General features: G+C 37.7%; 1 pseudogene; it reads right to left on the bottom strand.

Annotated features, from left to right (window-relative positions):
* Positions 1–2,380: 2,380 nt before the first annotated feature.
* LOC118570345 lies at positions 2,381–6,073 on the bottom strand (annotated as a pseudogene).
* Positions 6,074–27,706: the final 21,633 nt, after the last annotated feature.

The following is a 27,706-nucleotide window of genomic DNA, read 5'->3' as shown; positions in this document are numbered from 1 at the left end:
ATCAAACTTACTTAGGTGGGATTTTTTCTTTCTAGTGCTTTCTGTAGGGCTGGATTTGTGGAAAGATAGTTGAAATCTGGTTTTATCATGGAATATTCCGTTTACTCTGTCTATGTTGATTTAGAGTTTTGCTGGGTATAATAGTCTGGATTAGCATCCATGGTCTCTTAGTGTCTGCATAACATCTCTCCAGGACCTTCTGGCTTTTAGAGTCTCCATTGAGAAGGCAGGGGTTATCCTTATGGGTCTGCCTTTATATGTTACTTGGCATTTTTTCTTTGCGACTCTTAATTTTTTTCTTTATTCTGTATGTTTAGTGGTTTGATTATGATGTAGTGAGGGGACTCTTTTTGGATCCAATCTATTTTGTGCTCTGCAACCTTCTTGTATTGTTATAGGCATTTCCTTCTTTAGGTTGGGAAAGATTTCTTCTATGATTTTGTTGAATATATTTTTGGTGCTTTTGAGTTCCTATCCTCCATCTTCTATTCCTATTATTCTTAGGTTCAGTTTATTCATGGTGTCTCAAATTTCCTAGACATTTGGGCCATGACTTTGTTGGCTTTGGTGTTATCTTTGACTAATGAATCTATTTCCTCTATTGTATCTTCAATGACAGAGATTAACTCTTAGATCTCTTTCATTCTGTTGGTTATGCTTGCATCTGTAGTTCCTGTTCATTTACTCAGATTTTTCATTTCTATCACTCTCTCAGTTTATGTCTTGTTTATTGTCTTGATTTCAGTTTTCAAATCTTGAACTGTTTCCCTCCCTTGTTTAATTGCTTTCTCTTGGCTTTCTTTAAGAAATTTACTGATTTTTTTCCAATCTTGGTCTCAGCAATTCACACTCTTACAGTCCCTCCTCTTTCTCGACAATTGGACTCCTGGAGCGCCACCTGGGGCCCGGCTGCGGATCTCTGCATCCACTTCCATCAGTTATTGGATGAGAGTTCCAGCACGACTATTAGGGTGTTTGGCCATTTGATCACCAGACTAGGTCAGATCAGGCTTTCTCTCAACCATTGCCAGCAGTCTACAGAGGATGTATCATTGTGGATTCCTGGGGACCTCTCCAGCACCCTGCCTATTCCTGTTCTCATGTGGTCATCATTTATCATGGTCTGTTATTCCTTGTTTTCCCTTTCTGTTCTTGATCCTGCTGGGATCTCCTGCTCCCTTAAGCTCTCTTTCCCTTGACACTTGCCCTTCATTACCCCCTCCCTCATGTCCAGGGACAAATAGACAAATGAATGGAAGCACATGAATTATGAACCAAAAGCTGTGGAGCCCCCAGCTGGAGCAGGCCCTCTGGATAAGTGAGACAATTGAATAGCTTGAATGTTTGGGAGTCATCCAGGCTGTGGGACCCAGACATGTCCTTAGTGCATGAGCTGGCTGTTTGGAACCTTGGGCTTACACAGGGACACTTTGCTCAGCCTGGAAGGAGGGGACTGGACCTGCCTATACTGAATCCACCAGGTTTAAATGAATCCCCAGGGGAGTCTTGGCCCTGTAGGAGATGGGAATGGAGGGGAGAGGCTGGGAGGAAGGTAAGGGTGGGAGGCAGGAGGGGGGAGGGCAGGGGAACACATGGCTAATGTGTAAAATTAAAACACAAATATAATAAATAAAAAAATTACTGATTTCTTCCCATCTTTTGTTTGACTTTTCCTCAACTTCTTTAAGGGAATTTTTCATTTCCTCTTTAAAGATCTCTATCATCTTCTTAAGGTCATTTTAAGGTCAATTTCTTCTGTTTCTTTTCTGTTGGGATGTTTAGGTCTTGCTGATGTGGGTTCTGATGGAGCCATATTGGTTTTTATGTTGTTGGCTGTATTTTTGCACTGGAATCTACCCATCTCTTTCTCCACTTGGTGAAAGGGGTGTCTGTGACTAAGGAAGCCTCTCTTGGTCTGATTGATACACTTGGTCCAGTGGGAGCTCTTGGTCTAATCAGAGCTGATGGACTCTTTGTCTCAGAGAGCAGCTCTTAGTCCAAGCTGGCACTGGCAGGCTCTCTTAGTCCAATCGAGTGCTGGAGGTCTCTGTCTCAGGGAACAGTTGCAGTCTCCAATTAATATTCTTTATGTTACAAAAGAATACAGACTATGTAAATATACAGTTTTGAATATGTTCATAATTTTTGTGTACATGTTAGTTCACAAATGCACACCACTTACTTTTATGACATAATTAGTAATACACAGTATTGAATAAAATATATACATTATTCAAAACATAATATTGATGTTACTGACATGTTTAGAATATTCTATTTCATGCACAGGCAAAACAGAGTGGAGACTCACAGAGTTAATGACTGATCAGCAGAAAATGACTTAGAGTTGGGTAACATGCATGTTCTCCAGGAAAGAACCTCAATTATACAGAAGAGACAAATTATTTTGTAAGTGGCAAGAAAGGGTGTAAAAGCAAACAAATGTGCTCACCAAAAGCAGAATGGTCTTTGTGGCTCTGGACTCAGGGAAAGACCTGAGAGGGAGAAGTTGCTCCTATGAATGTGCTTCAATCTCTGCTTCTGTCTGCAGAGGATACAAACCATGGAGTCACTGGAGCAAAGCAACAGCAACATTAAAAAAAAAAAATCAGGATTTGAGTGTAATGCTGCAGAGAGAATGTAGCAGGAATCTTAAAGAGTCTTATTCATGAAATCAAACCTGGGGCCAGGGATTGGGGTGAATGCTGGAAGATCAGAGAGGCAGAACAAACTACCTCACCTCGCCAGTTCTTCAGCTGATCCTGTTTGCTCAGACTGGAAGCCTCTGTATCCTCATCTGTATGGGTCTCAGCTGAACTGCTCTGCTCATAGCCTAAAATCTTAACCAGCCAAATGCTTAACCAGCCAAATGCTTCTAGTTTCTGGTCTTCATGCCTTATATATCTTTCTGTTTTTGCCATCACTCCCTGGGATTAAAGGCTCACTTCTTGGGATTAAAGGTGTGTGTCACCATGCCTGGCTTTTTCCAATGTGACCTTGAACTCACAGAGATCCGCCTGGCTCTGCCTCCAGAATGCTGGGATTAAAGGTGTGTGCTACCACTGCCTAACCTCTATGTTTAATATTGTGGCCGTCCTGTTCTCTGACGCCAAATAAGTTTATTAGCTTGCACAATATTTCAGGGAACACAATACCACCACAAGAAAATGTCAAAGTCTTTGTTATGATGAACAGAAGAACAGCATTCAAACAGTTTTAGACTTGTTTGCTGCATGCCACAAAATTATGCAGTGAGACTTCAGCTATTAATTAGAAGGCCAACCCACCCAGAAACATGAATTCTGTTGGAGGCACACACCATCTAAGGTGTTTTGGATTACTGCCATTTGGATGGATAGCTGCTCTTGCTGTAGAAGTCATAGATTCTCACATCTGTTACAATTTTGGGGGTTTATTCTCACAGTTTAGCAGTGTTTGATCATTTATTTAGCACAATTTTCCTATACAGTGGTATGTTGGATGACATATCCTAGCAATGTGTGAAACCAGTCACACAGTAAAAATCTTTGTTTCTCACAAAAAGGACTTTGTTCCATTTTCCAATATAAACTTGAAGGTCTCCCTTCCTGCAATTACCTTTATTGGCAGGTTTTTGGTCAGTGTCTGTGTCCAACCAAAATAATCTCACTTGAGACATTCACAGACACCCAAGGACACAAAATTACAACCTAACTGAATTTGTTGATTCACCACCCTTGGATAGACAGGAAACAAGCATGTAGTTTTCACCCTGCCAGAAGATAAAAGAGGCACTGACTGAAACTAATCTCCCAATACTCTTTGCACTTACTTTCACCTCGGTTTATTAATATAAGAGTTTAGCTTAGAGACTTACTGTTTGTAATAAAAGGGGAAGTAATAAACCATTTGTTCTATCCTGGAGGAATAATCTTCCCACAAAACTGCTGAGATTTATTCTACCGAAGACCAGAGTGGCTGCGAGGTCAAGGTTCTGTTTCTTGTACAAAGCAGGGTTAGATCCTCCCTTTGTTCTAACCACCTAGGCAAAAGGTATAATCTTTTAGATCTGAAAGCTTCTTTAAAGCCAGATAACATTTACTGAAAGTGCTAGATATGGACCAAATGCTGCACATTTCCCCCTGCTGTTTTTGTAGGTTGCCTAGTTACTAGACAGTCAATCTTGCTTCTGGGAAAGCAACCAGGGAAACCATATTGATAGAGGCAGCACACAGAGAAAAACAGTTTTTACCTTATTCCTGACTTTTACTTATTATAGACTTTTAGCTTATTACCTGGCCACACTTAGGATAGTAGTTTAAGCACAGAAATCTGCCTCTTAGATTCCCTTGTTGATTTATTTTTTAGTTGATCTTATCAGGGAACTTCCATTAAGCACTCCCACTTTACCATAAAAGAAAGCTGACAGCTATTGACTGGTGTAAACTCTTATTAGTTTTCTATGAACCTGAGAAATTCAGGCTTGTACCATGCCTTGCCAAAGAATTGCTGATTGTGAGTGTACATAAGCTGCAACCCTTACAGTAAAAGAAGAAGGACAATGGAACAATAAAGAGACATGCACAGAAAGAACACCGTGTGAGCAGATTCATTTTCACCCTCAGATATTAGATTCTCCTCACTTGTAGTGTCTTTCTCAAAGCCTGAAAGAAGACATTAAGGCTGGTCCTTAAAGGTCTTTGTTAATTGTCATATTCCTATTATTCAATCTTGCAATCATATACAAAAGACAATCAGCATTTACTGTGAGGGCCAGGATCCAATTTATGTATATGCCAGAATCAATGTAACTGGGAGACTTGACTTTAAGCTGTGTCCACCTGGAGCCTTTTGGGCTAAGGGTGATGGCCTGGAAGACACTCAAGAAGCAGATTTTGCTGATGGGCACACTCTTCCCTACTCTGTGAAAATAGATTAGTTTGCACCCAAAATCAATGAGAAAGTCTTTCAACCAAAAGCTGCCACTGTCTTGGGTACTCCTTCACACAGGAGAGTTAAGGAGTTGGCAAATCAAGTGCTGCAGGATCCAGCCTGTGAACCTTAACCTGATCCCAGCAAGGTTAAGCAACAGGTAGTTGTAGACTAAGAAGGAGTTTCCCAGGACTACAGCCACAGTCTGTGATAAAATGGTCACTGCTACAACTGTGTCCCAGGCTTGTATGATGTCAAATCTTCTGGTCTCAGGATTGTGGCATGGGAAGATGAGGCATGGGCTGCAAGCACTACATTATATCCTGCATTCTATATCCATAATAAGACTAATGAGGAATGCCTATTTGATTTTTTAAAACATAAAATCAAAAAGCAGCATTGTAAATTGGGAAAGCATTATATATATATATATATATATATATATATATGCATATAATTTATAATCCCTAGTTTTGAAGATAGTGTACACAATGTAGTCAATATCCACAGTCTATGTAGTCTATGTAGAAGCCTCTGCTCTGGCTCCAGTTATAGATAAGGAAAATTGAGACAAGCTCATCTAGTGTTTGTAAATTTAAGCTTGGTTAATGATAAAGTGAGGACATTTAAGTCCACAAACTTAATAGTTAGGCTACTAGAATCCAAAATTACCTAAAAAGTCATTCAAGTCAGTTCTTAAATTAAACTGCTCCATTCTTAGGTTTGATTTTATACTTTTTACCTCTTCAAATTACAGTTATTGCACGTTTTTTGTAGTGAATGTTTCCATGTATGTGTAACAGTTTCTCGCATGAGGAATTACATATTCTTTGTGACCACTGTATATTTTAATGTACAGCAGAAACTATAACCCTGCAGGAAACAGTCTCAGGAGAAATAATAACCAACAGTGCAAAAGTGGACCACTTTTCAGATAGCTGCCTAATGGTTTATTTATATTTATGTTAGAGAAGCAAACAAAACAATAGCCTAATGGAAACCACTCATGCTCTTATGCCTTGCCTAATTTCAAGAAGAAAAGAAAGCCAAAGTAAATGTGTGTATGGCATGCACAGTATGATTGTTGCATCTGGTAGCACACTTCAGTGCCAATTGATACCTGAGCAAGTGATCTCTGATCAGGGAAGTAAGGTTTGCACATCGCCCAACTCCAGTATGAAGTCAGCTGTCATCAACCATCCAAAGGCAACAGAACAGGAAGTGATCAATCTCACTGGGCATGTTATGAACATACATGAGACTTCAAAGCATGCCTCTGCAGTGACAACCTTTCTCCAGTAAGGCCACACCTACCCCAACAACTACCACTCTTATTGTGGGCAATTTTCTTTCATACCACCACATTCTACTCCCTGGCCCCTAAAACCTTGTAGGTATATTATAATGCAAAAATGCATTCAGTCCAACTTAAAAAGACCCCACATGCTATTACAGTATCAAAAATGTTTAAAAGTCCAAAGTTCAGAGTCTCTTCTGAGAGACATGCAATCTCATTAACTGTAATCCTTTATAAAATCAGAATCAAAAATTAAATTGCATCCTTCCAACTTATAATGACACAGGATATGTATTACCATTCCAAAATGCAGGGAAGGGGGCATAGTGATGAAATACTAGACCAAAGCAAGATAAAAAACCAAGTGGGTAAATAAACTCCCAACCTGTGGATTTCCATGTCTGATGTGAAAAGGCCATTCAGAGCTGTAACTCCCTTCAGTTTTGTTGACTGCAACAAACTTCTTTCTCTTGGGATGGCTCCACTCACTGTTAATGGCTTTCCTCAGCAGATATCCCATGACTCTGGCATCTCTAACATCTTGGAGTCTCCAAGGCAATCCAGGCTTCTCCGTCAGACCTTCACAAAATGACCTTTCTGGGCCTCCATTCAGGAATACCCTCTGATGCATGCCTGGCCTCAGTGGCTTTCCTTAGTTGAGGAGGAAGGTTCCACAATGCCTTTCTTCTATCCTTGAGCCATAATTATGAAGCTAAAGCTGCCAAGTTCCCTTGCTTTGTTGGGCTGAAATTTGGCCCCTTCTTTTAATTACATCTTTACCAGCTTTCTGTTTTCAAAGGTTTCCTTCACTGCTTAAGGGGGCTGTTCCAGAACTTGCTGTGTAGACCAAGCTGGACTCAAACTCAGAGATCTCCCCTCCTCTGCCTACCCAGTGCTGGGATTCAAGGCATGCATCACCACCTCTGGCTCTAAGCTTTTCTTCAGTCGTAATCTGGTTATACTTTGCTTTTTATCTAGTATCCACTTATGAGTGAGTATATACCATGTTTATTTTTTAGTGTCTGTGTTACATCACTAAGAATAATATTTTCTAGTTCCATATATTTGCCTGCAAATTTCATGATGTCATTTTTTTTTTTTACAGCTGAGTAGTACTTCATTGTGTATATGTACCATATTTCTTTATCCATTTCATTGAGGGGCATCTAGGTTGTTTCCAGTTTCTGGCTACTACAAATAATACTGCTATGAAAATACTTGAGCAAGTATCATCGGGGTATGATTGAGCATTCCTTTATGTGTCCAAGAGTAGTATAGCTGAACCTTGAGGTAGTTTGATTCTCAATTTTCTGAGAAAACAGTATACTGATTTCCAGAGTGCCTGTGCAAGTTTGCACTCACATCAATAGTGGAGGAGTTCCCCTTGTTCCACATCCTCTCCAACATAAGCTGTCATCAGTGTTTCTGATCTTAGCCATTCTGACAGGTTTAAGATGATATATCAGAGTTGTTTTGATTTGTGTTTCCCTGATGACTAAGGATGTTGAGCACTTCCTTAGATGTCTTTTGTCCATTTGAGATTCTTCTGTTGAGAATTCTGTTTAGTTCTGTAGCCCATTTTTTACTTGGATTGTTTGGTATTTTGATGTCTAGCCTTTTGAGTTCTTTTTTTTAATGGCTTTCTGTCTTTTTTTTATTTCAAATTTTATTTTTTAATATGGATATTTGTGTTTCAATTTTACATATCAGCCAAGGGTTGTCCTGTCCTCCCCCCTCCCACCCCTGCCCCTGCCTTCCCTCTAGCCCCTCCTCCCCATTCCCATCTCCTCCAGGGCAAAGACTCCCCTAGGGATTCAGCTCAACCTGGTAGATTCAGTACTGGTAAGTCCAGTCCCCTCCTTCCCAGCTGAGCAAAGTATCCCCACATAAGCCCCAGGTTCCAAACAGCCAGCTTATGCACTAAGGACAGGTCTGGGTCCCACTGCCTGGGTGTCTCCCAAACAGTTCAAGCTATTCAGTTGTCTCACTTATCCTGATCCAGTTGGTGGCTCCACAGCTTTTGGTTCATAATTCATGAGTTTCCATTAGTTTGGCTATTTGTCCCTGTGCTTTTTCCAAAATGTTAGAAGCAAAATGTTAGAGAGGCCCCCAGAAATCCACAATGATTCCTCCACTGTAGACTACTGGCAATGGTCGAGAGAAAATGATCCTGTACCATCAAACAAAATCTGGAGACATCACCATCCCTGGCCTCAAGCTCTACTACATAGCTCTAGTAGTAAAAACAGTTTGATATTGGCATAAATACCAGAAGCTTGAGCCATAGGCCATCCAGTTGGTAAATAATATAAGCCTCTGTGTAATTATTTTATAAGTGACTACAGGACCATGGGTGGGAAAGATTCATCCCAACCATGGGACCAGGCAGGATTAAAACCTCTGGTTATATTTTGTGCACAACATAATAGCAAGAATTTCCACCCAAAACATGAGAAAGCTTTTTTTAAAAAAAGATTATAAAACAGAGCTAAAAAAAAAAAAAAAAAAAAAAAAAGCTTCCTAGTTGAGTCTCTCAGGCAAGCTGTGAGCTATAACATGGCAGATTTGAAGCATGTGGGCTTGACCTACAACATGGTGGATTCCTGCTATGGTACACAGAGGTGTCTCCAAGCCATGCAGTGCACTGCATGGTGGATTTTGCTTTTGCTAGTACAGAAAAAAATAAAGGTTTCTTGCCTACACACTGCTGGATAGAGGCATAGACCCATTGCTCTCTAGACTCTGTGATGAGCATGGACCACAGAGCTGGCAGTAAATGTACTTCTGCCATTCTGGGAAGTTGATATGGGCATAATCAGCAGCCAAGGCTTCAGTTTCAGTGCTAGCCAATGCTGCAGTTTAAAGCAATAGATTCACAATAAGACAGATTCTGATGGAATAAACCTCTAAATAGTTTACAATATGTGTAAAAATGCATGTTGGCTTGGAATAGAGAGAAAAATATACATAGATAATTATATAAAAGAATAGATAGTTTTAAAAAGTAAAGTCTTTAAAGAGACAGTAAAAGTAACATAAACAATAAGCCACATAAAGATGAAAATTACACACAGAGTCTGGATTATATTGTCTTTGGGATTTTTAAGTGTAGAAAGACATTAGATTGCAAATGCTACAGAGTTAAACCAATATGTATATTTTAAAGGTATTTGATTTCAAAATTTATGTCTAAGGATATGTTGTTTTGGAAAAGAGGTTCTGCTTTTCTTTCCACAGAAGATAAGAAGCTATGAATTCCTTCCAGGTTAATATGGTTCCATCAAGGAAGCCCGCTGATACGTCTCCAGATGATTAAACATCCAGAACAGCTTCAAAGCAACTGGCTCAAACAATACAGCCTCACAGAGTACTCCAGTCATGACTTGACCATTATCTCAAATTTTCTCAGCATCCTCATATGATTACCAGTGCCCCCAGTCAGTAAGAAGTAGTATGAACAGCTATGCCCAAATTCCCATAGCATTGTGTACAAATGTTTATTTTTATTTAAAGGATGTTAATTATAAACGCAATCTCTTTGTGAAGAATAAAAAGGGATATAATAGGACGATGTAGATGTAACTGTCTTGTTAAATAAGAAACACAGAGCCAGTTGCAGAGTTAAAAACCAAGACATCAGAGCGATAGCTGAAAGCCTTACCCTTCCCTGCTTCTGCTGTCTTTCCTCTCCGCAAGAGACCTACTTCTGTGTGTCCTGTCTGTTTCATAGACTTTCTGTTCTGCTTTCTCATTGGTTGTAAACCCAGCTACATGACCTCCTCATCACTGCCTGTCTGTACAGACCTCCAGGTCTTCTATGGTTGGTATTGAGATTGAAGGCCTGTGTCTGCCATGCTGGCTGTCTCCTTGAACACACAGAGATCTACCAAGTGCTGGGATTAAAGGCATGCACCACCACTGGCCCAGCTTCTGCCATGGCTTGCTCTGACCCCAAGGCAACTTTATTAACATACAAATAAAATCACATTTCAATACAAATAAAATATCACTATAGGATGATAGGATGAAAGGATAGATTATTGAATCTACTTTTAAAGAGTAACAACTTGTTTGAAATATTTTACATTGCTATGGATTTTAGTTTATTGATAAAAATTTAATGTTAGTTTTGTTATACTATATATATATATTTCTATGCTTGTTTAAGGTATTATATTTATGCAATTCATTTAAAATTGTAATTTATAATTAAGAAATACAGATTAATAATTAGTCAATTATGATATGCAAACTTATAGTAATGTTAGTTTTCTAGGTATACATAGATATATTCCAATTAGGTAGGTAATCTTCAAAAACTTCAAAGAGACCTACAGAATATGTCATTTAAAATGTTTTAAGAACTTGGACTTCTGTTCCTGGCAGCACTAACTTACTTCAAAAAAGATTGTGGGCATTGAACAAACTACATATGGATTTTGCTTTCCTTATGGCAAAAACTGGCCATTTGCACAAGAAACTGTTCATGCCTGGATGGCTAAATAACATGTTGTATAAACTGGACATACAGAACCCATAGGAAAATGACCACTTAATTTTGTCAAAACAAGGCAAGATGGTTCTTCTTGTTTCTGCTTCACAGAGGAGATTGCCAGACATTCTATAGAACACAAAGAAAAGTGATTGAGAGATTGTAGGCCTATAGACTGAAGAGGGATGCCCCAATGTTGCAGAGAGACTTTGGGTGACTATTGAGGCAGCCAGCTGTCCTGTCATTTTCAGATTTGGGAACTTGCTTACAAAGCACTTGCTATTTACTTAGGTAATATTATATCCTTCTGGGGTCTTTAATGTAGTTGAAGACTAGATAGTTATAATTACAGTTTTCCTTAGTCATGATAAAAGATAAATTAGGTATAAAACGTTAGATTCACAAATATAGGATAGATGATAGGGTATTTTTTTTTAATTTTGCCAAATAGACTAGATATTTTAACTGTAATTCCTGCTTGATAACTGTTATATTATATGTAATTTTACTATGTTAAAACCTTCCTTTTTGACTAGACAGAAAAGGGGAAGTGCTGTGAGAAGGTCTTTCTGTATGCCATGACTATGTGTTGCTATGATTGGTTAATAAAGAAGCTGTTCTGGCTTACGGTGAGTCAGATTATATCCAGGCAGGAAATCCTAGGGAGAGACAGGAAGAAAAGGCAGAAGAAGCAGGAGAGACACAAAGCCTGCTACCCAAGGAGAAACATGCCAGCAGACCAGTAATGTCATGGCCACATGGTAATACATAAATTAATAAAAATGGATTAATTTAAGCTATAAGAGCTAGCTTGCCAGAAACTTGAGTCATGGGCCATTCAGTTGGAAATAACATAATAATCCTCCGTGTAATTATTTTATAAGCAGTTGCAGGACCGTGAGTGGGAGAGATTTGGCCCAAACACAGGGCTGGGCAGAACCTGAGAAACTTCTGACTACAGTGAAGAATTGTTGGGATTTTGATTCTGATTGTATTTAATCTGTAGAGTTGCTTTTGGTAAGATTGCCATTTTTACTATATTAATACTACCTATACATGAGCATGGGAGATCTTTCCATTTTCTGATATCTTCTTTAATTTCTTTATGCAGAGTAAAGTTCTTGTCATACAGGTCTTTCACTTACTTAATTAGACTTACCCCAAGGTATTTGACATTATTTGTGGCTACTATAAAGGGAGATGTTTCTTTTAAAACTTTCCTGGCACATTTATCATTTGTATATAGGCAAGGTATTGATTTTTTTTTAGTTAATCTTGTATCTTTATCATCAATGAGTGTTGGATTTTGTTAAAGGCCTTTTCAGCATCTAATGAAATGATCATATGATGGTTTTTTTTTTCCCAGTTTGTTTATATGATGTATTACTTTGGCAAATTTTCGTATGTTGAACCATTTTTGCATCTCTGAGATAAGGCCTTCTCAACTACGATGAATAATTTTTTGATGTGTTCTTGGATTCTGCCTGTCAGTATTTTATTGAGTATTTTTGCATCCATTTTCATGAGAGAGATTGGTCTGTAATTCTCTTTCTTTGTTGCATCTTTGTGTGGTTTGAGTGTTCAGGGTAACTATAGCCCCATAAAAATAGTTTGGCAATGTTCCTTATGTTTCTATTGTGTGTAACAATTTGAAGAGTATTGGTATTAGCTCTTCTTTGAAATTCTGGTAGAAATCTTCACTGAAATCATTTGGTCCTCAGCTTTTTTTTTGGGGGGGGGGGACTTTTTAATGACATTTCTCTTTCTTTAGGGGTTATAGGTCTATTTAAATTATTTATCTGGTCTTGATTTAATTTTGGTATGTTGTACCTATCCAGAAAACTGTCCATTTCTGTTAGATTTTCTAATTTTGTGGAGTACAGGTATTTGAAGTATGACCTGACAGTTCTCTGTATTTCTTCATTGTTTGTTGTTATGATGTCATTTTTATTTCTGATTTTGTTAATTTGGATATTCTCTCTACCATTTGGTTAGTTTGAATAAGGGTTAGTCTTTCTTGTTGATTTTCTTCAAGAACCAAGTCTTTGTTTCACTGACTCTTCGTATAGTTCTCTTTGTTTCTATTTTATGATTTCAGCCCTTTATCTGATTATTTCCTGGCATCTATTCCTCCTGAGTTAATCTGATTTTTGTACTAAATCTTTCAGGTGTGCTGTTAAGTTAGTAGTATAAGATTTATCTAATTTCTTTATATGGGTATTTAGTGCTATGAATTTTCCTCTTAAGACTGTATTCATGGTGTCTCATAAGTTTGGGTATATTGTACAATCATTTTCATTGAATTCTCGGAAGTTTTTAATTTCTTTCTTGACCCATTGTTGATTCAGATGAGCATTTTTCAGTTTCCATGAGATTGTAGGCTTTCTGTAATTTTAGTTGTTGAAATATAACTTTAAGCCTTGTGGTCCAATAAAACACAGGTTATTTCATTTTTTTTTGTATCAATTGAGATTTGCTTTGTGACTGAGTATTTGGTTGATTTTAGACAAAGTCCCATGAGGTGCTGAGAAGGAGGTATATTTTTTTGTTTTAGGGTAGAATATTCTCTAGATATCTATTAAGTCCATTTGAGTCATGATATCTGTTAGATCCCTTATTTCCCTGTTGAGTTTCTGTCTGGCATACCTGCCCATTGGTGAGAGTGGGGTGATGAAGGCTGCCACTATTAATCTGTGGGGTTTGATGAGCAATTTAAGCTTTAGTATTGTTTCTATTACATATGTATGTTCCCTTGTATTTGGGGCATAAATGTTCATAATTGAGATTTCAACTTAGTAGGTTTTTGCTGTGATGAATATGTAATGATCTTCCTCATCACATTTGATTGATTTAAGTCTGAAGTCTATTTTGTTAGATATTAGGATATCTACACCAGCTTTATTCTTAAGTTCATTTGATAGGAAAGTTATTTCCAAACCTTTACTCTGAGGTAGTGTCTTTCTTTGAAGTTGAGGTATGTTTCTTGTTAGCAGCAGAAGGATGAATCCTCTTTACATACACATTCTGTTAGCTTCTGTCTTTTTATATGCAAATTGAATCCATTGATATTAAGGAATATCAATGATCAGTCACTACTAATTCCTGTAATTTGGGGAGGGCATGATATGTATTTCTCTTCTTTGGCATTTCTACTGCCTGTCCTTTTAGGGGTGCACCTAACTTCCTTAAGTTGGATTTTTCCTTCTAATGCTTTTGGTAGATCTGGATTTGTGGCAAGGTCTTGTTTAAATATGGCTTTTTTCTTTGAGTATTTTTTACTTCATCTAAGATGATTGAAAGTTTTTCTGAGTATAGTAATCTGTGCTGGCATTCATAGTCTCTTACTTTCTGAATTACATCTATTCAGGGCCTTCTGGCTTTCAATGTCTCCATTGAGAAGTTGAGGGTTATTCTAATGGGTCTGCCTTTATTAATTGCTTGGCCTTTTAGCTTGCTGCTCTTAATATTATTTCTTTATTCAGTATCTTTAGTGCTTTGATTATAATGTAGCAAAAGGATGTTTGGAAGTGTCTAGTCTATTTGGTGTTCTGTAAACTTCTTGTATCTTCATAGGTATTTCCTTCTTTAGGTTGGAAAAAGTTTTCTTCTATGATATTGTTGATTATATTTTCTGTGCCTTTTAGTTGATAGTCTTCTCCTTCTTCTATCCCTATTATTAGGTTTGGCCTTTTCATGGTGTCCCAGATTTCCAGGATGTTTATGCTATGATTTTTTTTTTTTTTTGCTTTAGTGTTTTCTTTGATGGATTACTCTATTTCCTTTATTGTATCCTCCAAGCCAGAGATTCTCCCTTCCATTTATTGTATTCTGTTGGTTATGCTTACATCTGCAGTCCTGTTCATTTACTCAGATTCTCTATTTACAGCATTCCTTCAGTTTGTGTCTTCTTCATTGTTTATATTTTAATATTCAGGTCTTGAACTGTTTTCTTCACCCGTTTAATTGCTTTTTCTTGGTTTTCTTGGCTTTCTTTAAGGACTTTATTGATTTATTCCAATTTTTGTTAGTCTTTTCCTCCATTTTTAGAGTGTTTCATTTCCTCTTTAAAGGCCTCTATTACCTTCATGAAGTTATTTTTAAGGTCGCTTTATTCTGCTTCTTTTCTGTTGTGATATTCAGGTCTTGCTATTGTAGAACTGCTAGGTTCTGGTAGTGCAATATTGCTCTTTATGTTTTTGTATGTATTTTTACACTAATGTCTAACAATCTCTTTCTCTAATAGGTGCAAGAAGTGTCTGTCAAAACTTGTTTTTCAATAAAGGAGTTTCTACAATTTTTTGCATTTGTAAGTTTTCTCCCCAGCATGAATTCTTTGATGTGTTTTAAGACCTAAGCACTGGGTAAAAAATTTGTCACAAATGTTACACTTGTAGGGTTGCGTTCCAGTATGTATTCTATGATACACAGTGAGGTTTGAGGCAATACAGAACCATCTTCTGCATTTCCCACACTAGTCTCTCCAATGTAAATTTGTTGTTGCAAAAGACTGTATGCAGAAAAAAAAACAGTCATCATATTCTCCCTGTTTGTGCTCTTTTTTTCTTTTGCCCTGTAAAGTCTCTGATTTTGAATAATGTTGTAACACAAATGTAATCATTTCTCACAATCTTGAGATTTGCAAGATTCTTCTTCAATGTTCATGCTTTCATGTCTATCTGGGTTTGATGAATCAACAGGGAAATCCCTGTGGTTATTTGTATGTATACTTATTAGAGTTTTCTGTAGTTTCACTTATTTTATAAAGTGCATATCTGTAAGGATCCTGAAGCATCCTTCACATGTTGATGACCACTATCATATATGCAATAGTTCTCTGAAAAATGAGTGCAATTCAGATTAATAGGGCTTGTTCCAAGAGTAAACATTTGATGTCTTTCTGCCTAAGTTCCAAAAACAATTTAATCAGCAGCTACTTATAATAGAGCTTGCAGCTTTCTTTCACTATACTTATTTGCATTTTAATAAAAATAGAATAATAGCCTTCAAGAAAGTTAAAACAAATAATTGATAAATCAGTAATTAGCCTTAGGATGGAGCTTACTGACTGATTATATTTAGAACACATGTGTATATTTTTAAATATTTTCTTAGAAAATTTAAAGAAGAATATAATCCAATCCCAGGTTCACAGTTATGCTTACTAATGTACAGAAATGAGTGTTATAGCTAAGAAGACAAAATGCCTTTATATATTAAAGGCTTACTGAAAAGCATCAAAGGGTTTTTTTCAAAAAAAAAAAAAAAAAAAAAACTAGATTCTTCAAAAGTAAGAGATGCAAAGAAAGAATTCTGCCAGATGCTGGAGGCTCCAGATCAGTGGTTCTCAACCTCTGGGTCATGACAATCTGAAAACACATATTTCTAATGATCATAGGAACTGAGACATCACTTAGTAGCAAAAACTACAGTCAAGAAGGATGACTTAAAATAATTTTATGGTTGGAGCTTACCACAATGCAAAGAAATACATTAAAGGGTCATAACATTAGCAACACTGACAACCACTGCTCTAGATCATTTGAAGCAGGGTTATCACAGAAAGCCATTGCTTATATCTATCTAGCATTGACATACATGCAAATTAGGCAGTTATGAAATAATCCTACTTCATGGATTCACATTAGGTGGATAATTTGTAAAATTATTACAATTTAATGTCAGTATATTCAAATAAAATTGCATTTTATACAAGTATTGTCACCATAATTCAGGTGCAATAAAACACAGCTACTTAAAACATTTAAAATAGGCCACATGCATCCTGGGGCCAGGACATTACATTAATTTAAATGACCAAGAATCCTTTCAAGTGGAGTGGAATAAAGCAAAAAATGTTCTTGATCCTTATTTTCCTTTTCATTTGAAGCTATCCCTGTTTTCTTACTTATTCCCAAGCTCAACCTGGTTTTGGCTACTCACTCTTCTCCATATTACAGGGCAATATCATTTGCTCCAGATAGTTATCCAAGTCTACCTTGCATACAATGATCCACTTGTTCTGTTAGGTTGCCCTTGATACATGCTAGAATGCTAGAGTGCTCACTACATGAAGAGAACACCATTTAGAAGAATACTGGAATGATTTCTCAACTATTTCCTATCAGAATCTTCAACATATGTAGGGAGAATTTTAAGCTTCTACATCTTTAGTTTTATCACAATTAAAACAATGTCAAGTACAATGATGGTTAATGCACTTTAATATTTGAGTGGAAATATTATACACTATTCTATTTCTGAGTGCATTGTGGAACTAAAATGAAGGGTGCATAACACCTCTAAAATGAAAAATGTGAAAAAAACGTGAAAACAAAAAACAAAATACCAAATACCAAGGAAAAAGGTCTTTTCTATGACCAAGCATTCTCTAGTCTCTTGTGGTTTGCAAGAGAGACTAACAGAGAGTTCACAGCCTACAGAGTAGGTACATACAAAGCCTGAGTTAGGACTTCTACAAGCAAAATGTTCTCACCCACAGAAACCAGGTGGCTATAATTCTCCAACATCACATTAATGTACAAAGTCCTCTAAGCAGGGTCCAGGCATTCCATCTCCTCCTAAGAGATGTCCACAGTCATAACTCTGAATGTCAATAGACCCTGAAACAAAAGGTATACTTTGATTGCATGATACTAGGCAGAGTACTTTCCTGGATATAAAAAGACTTAAAGAAATCAGGGATGTAGATAAGTGAAAAAATTACTCAAAAGATGATTTCTAACATAGTGAAACTGTATAATGAATGGTCTAACTCTGAAAACAGGATGACATAAAAGTCTCACAAGCATGTCCCTGCAACAAGACACACATTTAAGGTCTGCACAGGGTTATCTAACTTGCATGTGTTATGTTGCACAGGATGTCATTGTACATGTCCCATAAGATAAATTCTTGAAGATGTGCTTTTAAATGTGTAACTGAAGATCATGCTAAAGCATTGACACCGAATCAATGCTGTCTGTACTTGGTCCTTACATGACTCTATTCTACCAAATTCAGTTGGGATGTTTAGACTCTAGGTCTAAAGTCACATCATTAAAAAGGAAAGGGCTAGGTATGAAAGGCAAAATTTATGACTGACTCAATAGTCAAAGAGTTTGGGATTTTCCTCACAGTAACAATGAGTGTGACACTTAATACTGCAAATAATATTAATATATAAAATCAAGTAGTCTATAGAATTAATTTCATAAGAATATTAGGCCACTTCCAAGTAAATAGAAAAATCAGCACCAGCCACATTTAATATAATCCAATGTTTTCTAAAAGTATTCAGAAGGTGACTTAGACAGTGATTTGAGAAATTTTGAAGATTTCCCTCACAAAGAGATATAAAAATTGATGGAAGATCCTCTGACACAACAGATGCTCCCTGAGACCCAGATTCTGCCAGCTCCAATGGGACCAAAAGGTGAGTCTTTGTTCTCCTAGCCAAACAACCTACCCTCTAGGTTTTAGGCTCAGGGGCACAACCCATGCCCCCATACTCCTACCCATTGCAGCCTCAGTTGCAGGCCAGCAGGCAGGACTCCTGCAGGCAGGCCAGAATACAACTCCCATTGGACCCTATAGCTACAAGTCCCACTCCACCCCACAAACCCACCCATCATTGAAACTGCAGCTTCTACCCAAGACCCAGCATCTACCAGGCACAAATACCACCAATGCCAATTGCACCAAGAGTGGCTCCCTGAGATACAGACACCATTTTTGCAACATTTGGAGGGAGATATAGGTGGCCACCAGTTCAAGAACACATTCAACAACATAAAGAGTAATATGACAACACTAGAAACTAGTAGTTCTACTATAGCAAGACCTAGGTATACCAATGTAGAAGCATATGAAAACAACCTTATTGACTTTATGAAAATGATAGAGGACTTTAAAGAGGAGATGAGCATGTAAAGAACTGCTAAATACAAATATCTGAAACCCAATGCATCTAAAATATCAATGTATAATCAAAGCCAGGTGTTGTAGCATATGCCTTTGATCCTAGCAATTGAGAAGCAAAGGCAGGGGAATCTCTGGGAGTTCAAGGCCAGCCTGGTCTACTGTAACACAATTCTTTAAAGGTCTTATTAAATAAAAAACACAGAGCCAGAAATTTGGGTTAAAGCTTTAGAGAGATTAGGGAAATACAGAAAGCCACAAGCTAACCTCACCTCACCAACTCTGCAGCTTCCAATGAGAGTCACTTCCTGTCTACCCAGGCTTATATGCCTTGCTTTTCTGCCCTCTTCTTGGCTCTTAGCCATGCTACCTCACTTCCTCTTCCTACACAGCTCTGGCACTGTCTGTCTGTACAGAAATCCAGGTAAGGGTGTGTGTTGCCTGACTTTTTTGTTTACTTTAAATGGCTGGCCTTTTCCCTCTGATCTCCAAGCAAGCTTTATTTATTAACATACAAATAAAATATCACCACATTTCAGCACAATTAAAATATCATCACAGATTATATAGTGAGTTCCAGGACAGCCATAATTACATAGTGAGACCCTCTCTAGAAAATAAAAAATTAAAAAAAAAAAACATGTAATCAAAAATCCCAAGAAAAGATGTAGTTCTCAAAAAAAATAACAAACCAATACATATATATCTATATTTTTAATTTTAAAAAATATACATATTTATATATTTTTGACTATGATTCTTTGGTCAGCAGGTATAGATGTGTATTGCATGAGTATCTGTTGCCCACAGAGGCCAGAAGAGGGAATTTCATCCCTGAAAGTGGAATTGCAGACAGCTGTGGGGCACCATTTGGGTACTGGAAGCAACAAAGGTCCTTGGCAAAGACAACAAGTGCTCTTCACAACTGAGGTTGCTCTCTTTTTTTTTTTTTTTGAGCTGAGGATCGAACCCAGGTCCTTGTGCTTGCTAGGCAAGCGCTCTACCACTGAGCTAAATCCCCAACCCCTGAGGTTGCTCTGAAGACAGCAAAAAATATCTTTAAAAGGATTCATCATCCTTAGCCATAAGAGAATCACAAGTTCAAAGTCAATATATACTGCTCACCTAGTGACAATGGCTAACATTAAGAAAACCAATGAAGGAGCCTGGTGTAGTGTGCATGCCTTTAATCACACCACTCCAGAGACAGAGGCAGGTGAATATCCTTTAATCCATGCTAGCCTGATCTACATAGCAAGTTGCAAGACAGTTAGAAATATGCAGTGAGACCCTGTCTCAAAAAAGAAAGAAAAGAAAAAGAAAACAAATGGCAAGAAATGCACCCAAGGAAATATAAAAGTGAAATCCTTATTTTTGCCTTATGGGAATGTGAGCCAGTGAAAACTTTAAAAATCATTTTTGAGGCTTAAAGCCTAAAATTTGAGCCATCATATTACTCACCATAACAAACACTGAAAAATATATCCAGCTCTCAAAAGTTCAACAAAGAAGAGCACTTGCACATATAGGTTTATCACTACATTATTCACAAGAGATAAGAAATGGAACCAGCATAGATAGTCAGCAGCAGATTAATAGGTCAAGAAAATGGAGTGAATTTACATGATAGAATTTAACTTTGCAGCCAAGAAAACTGTGAGCATGATATTTGTACTAAAGTAAACAGAAATGAAAATAGTATTAATTGAAGTAAATTTGTGGCATGTTTTCTCCCATGGACTGATTCCATATTTTATTTTCATACATCTCAGTGTGGGTGTGGATATTGGGCATGACTCTAGACCAATGGTTCTCAACCTGGGGGTGGAATTAACCTTTCACAGTGTTCAAATATTAGACATTCTATATATCAGAAATTTACATTACAATTCTTAACAGTCCCAAATTACAGTTATGAAATAACAACAAAATTAATTTACATTTGGGGGTGGTTACCATAACATAAGGAACTGTATTAATAGGTCACAACATTAAGGACAGGCTGCTGCGATTTTGACCATGTTCCAATAAGTAGATGGGCAACACAAATTGTGTTATTCTTTGTATGTGGAAGGCAGACCTGGAAGGAATGAGATCGGGGTACATTCTTGAGATTCCTAAATATTCATAGAAGTATTATTTTGGGGAAAACATAAATAAATCATAAAAAAAAGAAAGTAAAAACAGGGGTGGAGAGGCTGAGAACCACTGCTCAAACAGAAGAACTTTAGAGGAGAACAAGAGCTCTTGATGGAGTTAGAAATAAAGGCAAAATAAGGTTTACTATGAGGAAGGGCCTAGAAACCGCAATGCAGTCTTCAGGCAGGAAAGCCTAACTAATGAGCAACACAGCACTGTAGTCTTAATCTCTTACTTACACTCAAGCTCACAGCTCAGGAAGAGGACTGCCTCCACACTGATAGAGGCAGAGGCATGCTGTGTGTTCTCAGGACAAACACAGAAATCATCTCCAGTAAGAACATCATAGCCACAACTCCAAATAGGCTGCACCATTAAAGAGAATAAAAACCAAAATCAAAACAATCAAAAGATAGGACATGGATGCGCCTTGCAATAAAGATGAGAGTTGGCTATAAGTATGGTAGGAGACAGATAAAGCCTATTTAAAATATAAAGTCCCTTAAAAATGAAAATAATAATATTAAGAAATGATAAAATGTCTTATTCACTAGGAAGATACATGATCATGATGAACACAATTCATGGAACAGTTTCCAAATACATGAAGAAGCAACCACTAACAGAATGGCAGGAAGAAAACAGGCAAGGATGCTGGGAAACTTCAGCATCAATCCATCATTCACTGTCAGATAATGACAGCAGACAGTAATAAGTCAAAAAGAGGAACATCAACTGCATATAAAACTCACTTGACAGCAGAGGATCCACAATGTTCTCCAACTTCAAGAACCATCTCCAGTGTGGTCCTGTCTCAAAGGCAGAGTAGGCCTTAAAATTAGTAAAGATAAGCAGTTAGAAAGTGTGTTTTCTGACAAAACTATAATGCAGATGTCAACCACAGAGAAAACAGAACATTAATAACAAACATATGAGCACTGACACACAGCTAGCATGTTCTCATTCAAACATGAGAAGACAATGGAAAGGGAGATTTGTGCTTTGAAAATATTCTAAGCAATTCCTATCAAAATCTTCCTAGCATTTTTGCAGAAAGAGAAAATAGTCTTAAAAGGATAGAAATTTGTGAGAAACAGCAAGCTTCAAATATTTTGAGACGAGGATCAAACACAAAGGTGATTTCAAAATATATAAAAATTACTGCAGTGGAAACCATTGCATACTATAATGAAGACAGACCACAGGAAATTTCAATGGGAAGACAATGCAAGTGGCGTTTAATACTCTACAGAAATACTGAGCAATTCTTATCAAGGTCCTTCTGGAATTATTTTAGAAAATAGAGTAACTCTAAAAGAGATAGAATCTGAAGGAACTACAAAATGTTCTAAAAGTTCTGACATCATGAAAAAACCTGGAGACATCAATTTTCACAATTTTACACTGCACTAAAATCAGAGGAATGAGAACCATTTAACATTGATATGAAAATATGATCAGCAATGTGGAGGAGGAACAGCATGACACACATGCATAATAAAATAAAGTTATATTTGCCTCCTCCAGTTTTAATTTTTATGTAGAAAGTTTTTTAACACCTGCCATAGAATAATCCTCAGGAGATTTTCACCCTCAAGGCATATTTCTAACAAAACAGAATGTGACAAAATTGACTTCACTTCCTATTTACACTGTCATGCAAAGGGCCCCACACCCCTATTCAATCCCTGCAACATATATAAGTCCTTTGCTACTGATGGATGACTCTTTTCCTGTGGAAACAATGATAAATATCTACTTAAGCAGATAAGGTATCCATGGAAATCAAAGTTAGGGAATCAACAAGTCTAATTTGGAAAGTCAATGTTTCTTTTAGGGGTATTTTGTCTGTATGTATGTCTGTGTACCATGTGTGTTCCTTGTGGTCACTGTGACCAGAAGAGGGCACTGGATGCCCTGGTGGTGAAGTCACAGATTGAGTGCCCACATCAGGGTCCTGAGAATTCAAAATGAGTCTTCTGAAAGAGCAGACAGTGCTCTTAAACACTGAATCATCTCCAAAGCTAAGTGGACCAGTGAATTTTATTGGGGTATCTTACAAGAATGTGGGTGATGGCTTACTTATATAAACAAAAAGTACTCATTGACAGCTGCATCACCTTGTAAGGATGATGGCCAATGAAGCTGGGAACCTGAGGATCATTGTACAGCTTGTAGGCAGCTCAAGGGAGGTTGGAAGTGTCTTTCACCCCTCACTACCTCCTCCAGGCAGCTTGTATTGTCTGGTCCAGGCAGCTTGTCTGGTGTCTGTTTCATTGCTGGTCTGAGCATCTTCTGTGAAAGTCAGCTGTCTGACACCTTCAGCAGTCCTTGGTTATATATGCTTGAGGCAGAATGATACTATTGAGTCTTGACAGTTTCTGGGACTACCTTCTGAAGGTATTTAGTTGCATATTTCTGAGTTTCAGGAGGTTTTCTTCAGGACAAAATATTTTGCTTTCCCTTATAACAGTGGCATACAACTTTTCTGTCATGATACTCTTAGGGTCCATGTCAGATATCCTGCATATCAGATTTTTACATTACAATCCAAAAAGTAGCAAAATTACAGCTATGAAGGAAAAACAATATAATTTAGGTAGGGGGATAACCACATTATAAGGAACTGTATTAATGGTTTTTATTAGGAAGCTTGAGGTCCACTGCCTTAGAGCATCCTGTTCATATCCCTCTTTTCTAATATCCTATGTTTTAAGGAGATTCCTCCAAAATGGATAGGATTAACCTCAGAGGAAGCTGATGCACAAAAACCATACCTGGGCATGAACTCCAAGGACTCGTCACCTTATCAATGAACACTTACCCATCATATTCATTGCTTATTGACAGTATCTAAGAAATGGCATCACCTTAGATGTCCATCAGTGACACATGGATAAACAAAACTGTGTGTCCTGGTTTAAAACTTTTTGTTGTTTTGTTTTGTTTTTGTTTTTGCATTCTAATAAGACTAAATGTAGAATCCACGGAACTAGAATTGACTAGTACTGTAGATGAAGGAAGAGAGATTAGATAGAATATGGGTTATATGAAATTAGACAGTGGGAATCGTGGTTTAAATATTTTACTGAAGTTTTTCGTAGAGTTCCTATTACTGTAAAGAGACACCATGACCACATCAACTCTTAAAAAGAAAACATTAATTGGTTTGATTCACTTACAGTTCAGAGGTTTAGTCCGTTATCATAGTGGGCAACCTGATGGTATGCAGGCAGATAATGTGCTGGCTACATCTTCATCACAAGGCAACAGGAAACAGACTCTGACACTGGTGCTATCTTGAGCATATATGAGACCTCAACTGTGCCTTCACAGTGACACACTTTTATCAATAAGAACCCACCTAATCCAACACAGGCATGCCTCTGAATAGTGCCATTCCAAAAGAGGGTATGGGGGCGGGGGGCGAATTACATTCTAACTACCAAAGTAGTGTGGGGGATGAATGAGGGCTGCTGAAAGTCAACTAAAATGAGATATTCATGAAAAGCTAGATGGGAGTCTAGCATTTTGCAACAGAAAGAAAAATATAATGGAAAGATAGAACACTTGTGACATAAAAGAATGGGTAATTAGATAATGTGTACTAGATGCTTAGGTGGAGATAGGACAAAAAGAAAGGAGTAATAGTAGGTTGGTTAACAAAAATGAAGGATGTATGAAAAAGCCTTATGAAACTGTGTTACAATTTAATAGGAAATATAATTTTTAAAGCTGTGAATACCAGTATCCCACATAGGTAAATAATGCTGCTCTCGGACACCAGGGCTATTAAATAAAATGCTTTCTACCAAAAAAATATTGGTTATCGGCCTAAGAATTACTGGTCATGGACATAGCAGAGGCACACCAGCCAAAACAGGTCTTCATTGCCAGTGTTCTTCCTTGGCCACAAGAGGTATATGACATTACTGAAGAAACAAAACACTTTGATTACAAGGTAGAGACAAAGAGTAATCTTGAACCTACCAAGGAAAACTCCCTGTTGGACAGCTTTCATAGGACTGCAAGGTTCCGCACAGCTACTATGCAGGGAAAATATGTCAATGTCTTACTTTCCCTGTATCCTGCATCAATAATACACAACTACTAGGCAAGTATGTGCACTGGTGCAATAGTATGACAGCTTATGGGCATAACCAACCTGTTTTTTGATAGTTGCACCAGCTGCATAGAATGGAATTCATGCCTGTTATTATAAACATGGTTATAAAAAAATCATGGTTTGGGAATTACAGGTCTAAGTGCAGAAGAACATGCTGATGTTTTGTTAATATTTAGATCTGCCATCTAAATATTCATGTTTATAATTATCTATTTACTATATTCAAACTTGGTGATAAAGTCTCCTCTTACACTTCATAGTAGGTAATTCAGAGTTCAAATAGCTAGTCAAAAAGTACTGAGAACAAGTAACTATAAAACTCAGGCAATTTCCATTTCATCGTGTTTGAAGGAGGGTCTCTGGAGTCTTTTTTCCATTATTAAAGGTCTGCTGTCAGATAGGGCAGGTATATTTATAGTTTAGAGTATGTGATGATTTGAATGAAAATCCCCAAAGAGAGTAGCCATATTAGAAGTGGTCTTAATAAAAAAATTAGGTGTGGCCTTTTTGTAAGGAGTGTCACTGTGGGGGATGGGCTTTGAGGTCTGTTTGGCTCAAGCTTAGGTCACTATAACACTCAGACCACTTCCTGCTGCCTACAAGTCAAGATCTAATTCCTTCTCCATTCTCAGCTCATTTTCTAGCACCATGTCTGCCTACATGCTTCCATGTCCCACCATGATGATGATGGACGAAATCTCTGAAATTGTAAGCCAGCCCCAATTAAATGTTTTCCTCTGTAAGATTTGCAGTGATCATGATGACTCTTCACAGCAACAGAAACCCTGAGACAGAGTAAATACTTTCCCATTTTCCTTCAGTATTTAAAAAATACATTCATCATGCTTCAGGCAGTTCTTTCTTTTGTGGAGACAGGGTGTCTTTCTGTAACCCTAGTTGTCTTAGTATTTGTTCTGTAAACCAAGTTGGCCATGATCTCTCTGTGATCATTCTGCCTCTACGTCCAGCATCCAGGGATTAAAGGCATGTTCTACTATGCCCTGAGATCTTAGTCAATATTATATATATGGATATATTACCTGCATTTATGTCTATGGAATATGTACATGCAGTGCCTACAGAATCCAGAAGGCATCAGATCCCTTAGTACTATAGTTACACATACTTGTGAGCTGCCAGTTAGATGTTGTCAATCAAACCATATCCTATGGAAGAGCAGCAAGTGCTCTTATCCACTGAGCTATTTCTCCAACCCTAAATTAGGAAATTTTTAAAAAATATTTTTATTTTATAATTAACTTAATTTCACATATCAGCCATGGATTCCCCCATACTCCCTCCTCCTACCTCCCTGCCTTCCCCCCCAATCCACCCCTCATTCCCACCTCCTCCAAGGCAAGGTCTCCCATAGGGAGTCAGTCCAGCCTGGTAGACTCAGCCAAGGTAGGTCCAATCCCCTCCTCCCTACACCAAGGCTGAGCAATGTGTCCCAGCATAGGTCCCAGGCTCCACTGCCTGGGGGCCTCCCAAACAATTCAACTTCCAAAGTTGATCAACTGTCTCACTTATCCAGGGGGCCTGGTCCAGTTCCATGGGGGCTCCTCAGCTATCGGTTCACAGTTCATGCATTTCCACTAGTTTGGCTATATGTCCCTGTGCTTTTTCCAATCATGGTCTCAATATCTCTTGCTCATGAATTAGGAAATTTCTAAACCATAGGTATGTACACATTGTCATTACAGTCTAACTCTTTACATGTTCTCAACTTTTCATTATGGTTTGAATCTAGTATGAAGATTTTTGAGGGTAGGTAAAAGATGGGAATTATTGGAGTATTTTCTGGTATGTTCTTCATTATGAATTTTTTTCCATATTTACTATTTCAGCATTAGGCAATAGATTTGTCAAATTGAATGTTTTGGGGGTGGAACTTCCAATGAACAGCAAGACATGGGGACTATTATATATGGTATTCCTTTTTAAAGTTTGTCAGAAGTACAAATCTACTGAAGATTTTGTCACAACTTTTGATACAATATTTTTTCATTATTATTACTATCATTATTATTTGTTTTTGGAGAGAGGGTTTATATAGTACTGCCTGTCCTGATGTACAATGAAGATCAAGCTGGCCTTGAACTCACACAAATCCCCCTCCCTGCCTCTGTGTCCAGAATGAGGTTAGAGGTGAGCACCATCATGTCTGGAATTAGAACTTATTTTTGGATATTGAACAAGATAAATAATCTTTAAAGGGTTTATTTATAAGGAATATCGTATTCTGCCTGCATGTATCCTTGCATGCTGGAAGAGGGCACCAGATCTCACTATAGGTGGTTGTGAGCCACTATGTGGTTGCTGGTAATTGAACTCAGGACCTCTGGAAGAGCAATCAGTGCTCTTAACTGCTGAACTATATCTCTATTCCAAGATAAATATGTCTTTTACAGCTATTCTCAGGGTTTCGAACACTGCCTGCTCTCCCAGAGAATCAGGATTCCATACGCAGTATACAAACAGTGGCTCACAACTGCCTCTAACTCCAGCTTTGGGGATCTGATACCTTCTTTTTAGCCTTCAAAAGCAGGCTGCCTACAAGGAGTGCAGACATGCATGCAGTCAAAATTCCTACATACATTTTCTTAAAAGCTTTTCACACTGTAGGGGCATTCCTGCTGAGCTGCACCTGGCCTAGCTCCAGAGTATAGCACCTAGCCCTAATTCATCTTTGGTTTAGCAGACACCTTTTGTTTCCCTTGTTGCCCTCTATGTGAATCCTGTCTCTGAGTTTCCCAAGGATACAAAGGCCTATGCAAAACTTGATTCAGGAAACCTGGAAAACCATGGTACCTGACAAATCAAG

This window comes from Onychomys torridus, chromosome 19, assembly GCF_903995425.1.
Source record: "Onychomys torridus chromosome 19, mOncTor1.1, whole genome shotgun sequence".
NCBI lineage: Eukaryota > Metazoa > Chordata > Mammalia > Rodentia > Cricetidae > Onychomys > Onychomys torridus.
Note: the sequence above shows the minus strand (reverse complement) of the source record. Positions and strands in the feature narration are given on the sequence as shown.